Genomic DNA, 4,136 nt, shown 5'->3' with positions numbered 1-4,136 from the left:
CCGGGGAAACAAAACCGGGGGCTGGGGTAAGGGGGGGGGGGGGTTAATGGGGCTGAGTAGACCGCCCGCAAGCCGAGGTTATTTTTGACCACGGGGCTGGGGCATTGACTACGCAGGAAAAGCAGGTGTAACCCTCGTCTCGTGCGAACCCGGGAGACCGGAGTGTAACGCCCAGGTGTTACGGTCCCGCAACTTCGTTGTAAATCGAGCCAGGGTTGCAAACACGAGCGTCGGGGTGCATTATCAGATCTGTGGCTGCAGAGCTCGACTCTCGGTTTGTCTTCGCCGTGGGAAAATTGTCTTTTCTCCTAAACGCGACCGGGGGGGGGGGGTGCCTGAGACGAGGTTGCTCTTCCACGGATTGGCTTGGCCCTGGCCGACTTCTGCGGTGGAGGTGTGGCGTATGCGGATGTTTCCGCGACCCAGCCAAATGCAGCCCCCCCTCCGTGCTCAAAGAAAAGTTGGGCAGCTGGAGGTCCGGGAGAAGAGGAGGAAAGGGCCGCGAGCCGCTTTTGGGAAGGAGAAGGCAGAACTGTCCGGTCGAGATTAGGGAACCCGCTCTGTCTGCCAGGGATCCCTTACGTTGAGCACCTCCGCTGGCTTTTATTAACTTTTTAAAAAGGGACTCGGATTAGAGTTTCAGTCGGCGACTGGGAATTGTTTGTTGCCGGTTTTGAGCATTGTGGTGAAGCCGCTGCTGCGGAGGGAGGGAGGAAGCAAAAGGTTCTTAGGTATGCCCCCCCCCACAACAACAACAACAACTTCGGCAGGATTTCAGTTGGGGAAATGCTGCACATCCCTTCCCCAGCCCTGCCACGCCAATAAAAATGCAGATTTGCTATGCCCATTTCAAAGGGTTGGGGGGGGGGGGGTTGTTTGTTTCTTTTAAGTGCCGTGAGTGAGCCGACCCGGAGGTTTGCCTTCCTTTGAAGCAGCCCTAGCCAGTTTCTGTACCTGAAAGAAAATAATTGAGGGCAATGTTCCCTCTAAGCTGTGGAGTCTTGTGAGCAAAATTTCGACGTTGTAAGCTACTGGCACTGAAGTGGTGACAGTGAACGAGCGATTTGGCTGCGGCATAAATTAGTTTCCTCTGGAGCCATCCTTCCTGAGCTAAGACAAAAATCTGTGAGCCAGAGGCTAAAAACCTGTGAGCTAGCTCACACTAACTCAGCTTAGAGGGAACACCAATTATTTGTTAATGATATTATACCATAGAAAGGGGGAGGGGGGAAATCCTGTCTAGACACCTTCATTCATCTATGCAAAGCTTTCTCTCTGAGTGTGCGAGCTTCAAAACTTGACAGCAATCACAGTGGTCGGGTTGGAGCACCAGAGTCCAGTGAGCTGGTTTCTAGGCCAGTGAGAGTTAAGACTGTATTTGCACAGTGACAAAAAAAGAGTGAACCTGCAGCAGTACGCTTCAACATGAAAATGTGTCACAGAGGCATTCTGGATTTCTGGCTTCATGTGTGTTGATCAAAGTCTTTTTTGATCCGTTCAGAGCAGTAACTAAGTTAAATCAGCTCTAGAGAGACCCATTGTTCAGCTGTAAGAGAGGAAACCACCTGCTACTTTAAAAATACAATTTATTTTCTGTGCAGAAATAAAACCAGCCAGTTACTTTCCAGCGTATGCTCTGGGTTGTCAGCATGCTAGCAAAACATTTATTGCTAACATTCAGAATTACCTATGAAAGTCCTTGTTCAGTGTCTCCTTTTCGGCACTGATAACATTATGAGTTGTTCGTTGTAATGGACTCCTGCTGACGCAGTCAGATGACAAATAACTTAGATACAAAGTTCAGACAAGTTATGATCTCCAAGTGGCATAGTGGGCTTATCAAAGGTACGCAGCTAACTTAAATCTATATTTAATTACTTTCTCCTTGATTCACAAAAGGTCAAATTAAACTTTTGAATATTTGCAAACTGAAGCCTTTAATATCTGTTTTTAACTTTAATGTCACTGCTGGGGTTTTAGTGTTAGAATTTTGTTGAGAAATTGGCAATTTAAGACACTGGTTGCAGAGACAGATTTGGTTTACTTGACTCAAGTGAACGTCAAGATTTGGCTGAAAAGGAGGAATTGAGGAATGCGAATCTGGTAAAAATTCAAGTTACGTATGTTTCACTAGAACAGATCTGAGCTCACACTTTACTTACCTGTTCAGCTCTGTGGGACTCAGCTCAAATAAACCTCACTGTTGTTGGAAGGTGCCAGTAATGTTAAGGATTTGAAGTTTCAGATTGGGTTATGCTCAATTTGGAGTTCAGGAGAAACTAATGTTCTAAACATAATCATGTATACAATCTTAAGAGAGAGTCACAGGAAAAACACTCTTACAGTGCAATCCTAAAAAGAGTTACTCCAGTCTACGCCCGTTGAAATGAATGGACAGACTGGAGTAACTCTCTTTAGGCTTTACATTTGGAAGATCTGTCACAATTCTAAACATGATTTTTTAAAAGGTGGTCGGGTCTGCTCAATTCTTTAGAAGGGTGTTTCTAGAGCAGATTCAAGTGATTTAAAAAAGCTGAGAACCTCAGTATTTAAAAATATCATAGCTAATAGTATTTTTAAAAGTCTTGTTCTTTTCTATAGAGCTTTCTAATAAGCTTTCTGTAGAGCTTTTTATAGAGCTTTCTAATAAGAATTCAGGAAAGTGCTTACTACAAATTAATCCAGTAAATTGAAATACTTTAGTTAAACATGGCTACCTTCCTGCAACCCAGTAGTGGCTAGCACAACAAAGATAATTGTGTTATATTAGAGACTACCAAGTAGAGGTAGAAGCGTTCATGAACTGGAGCCCGCTTTTGTCAGAGCTGATTCCACAACAGATTTGTTAGCTTTTAAGGCTGGTACAAGATGCTGTTTATACTCTGAAATCAGTTGTTGACAAATACCCCCGAAATTATGAAATAGTATTACTATAAAGCAGCATTTTCCAATCCAGTATCACAATTATAATAAAAATCGCAGTTAAGCTCCAGAAGTTACATTTTGGTTGTAATAGTTTGTCAGCTTTTATCATAATTATTTTCAGCCAAAGAAGTATATTAAATTTTAAGCTAAATAAGTATGTTATGTCCTTATGTCCTTAAACTTAAGGGGGCTAAGTATACTTAATACTAACAGTAGCCCATGTAATCATGAGTATTTGAATCCTGAAATATGGACTGGATATAAAACAAGCTTTTTCTGAGAATACTTGAGGATACTTGCAGGTTTAAGAAGCATGTGGTTTTTGAGATAATGAGAAAGAGCTAGATTGCAGTAGTTGGAGGTATACATTTTAAAAATAGAATGCAGGTATAAATGTAATAAATAGTATAATAAAGTTTGGGAAAAGTTGATGTATAAACTTTGTGTTTAATACATATACATTTATTTCCCCCTGTTTCAAATGCTTATGGAGGCAACTTATTGGAAGGATCTTTCCCTCTAAAGCTTAATCCCCTGTCCATATGACAGTCAAGGCAGAGGTTTCTACATATTCCCCAAGGTATGCAAAAAACTATAAGTTAAAAATAATTTTCTAGCAGCCGAATAGGGATGTTCCATGAGCCATGGAATGAAGAGGGAAATATTAAAACAGCTTATTTAAAATACTTGTATGCCTGCCTATCTGCTGAGCATTTCAGGACCCAAAGTGGGCAACAGTAAAAACAAACAAACTATTTTTTTTAAATAAAAAACAACACTTTAGAACCCAGTCTAAAAACACCTTATGCCTCAGCCAGCAGGCTCAGCCTACTGCCGAAGCTCTCTGGAACACTATACTAGAGTAAAAAAAATATTATTCTAATAATCTATTACTCCCTTCCGAGTCTTGCTGCCACTACTTGTAAGTGTTATAAAATAAAGTGAAAAGGTAATTATGGCCGAATCATACATTTCTGCCACTAATTTTTTAAAGACTAACTCTGGTCACAACAGGTTTGGATATATGCTCAGAAATGGATATCTAATTTACAACAGGTTTGGATATATGCTCAGAAATGGATATCTAATTTAACATCTTCCCCCCCCCCCCGGTCTTACCTTATTTATTTATTATATTTATACCACGCCCTCCCAGCCATGGCTGGCTCAGGGCGGCTTACAACAGCATAAAACCAACAATAAATAAAATA

The sequence above is a fragment of the Gekko japonicus genome, unplaced genomic scaffold (assembly GCF_001447785.1).
Source record: "Gekko japonicus isolate JY-2015 unplaced genomic scaffold, Gekko_japonicus_V1.1 scaffold1344, whole genome shotgun sequence".
In the NCBI taxonomy this organism is placed as follows: Eukaryota; Metazoa; Chordata; class Lepidosauria; order Squamata; family Gekkonidae; genus Gekko; species Gekko japonicus.
Note: the sequence above shows the minus strand (reverse complement) of the source record.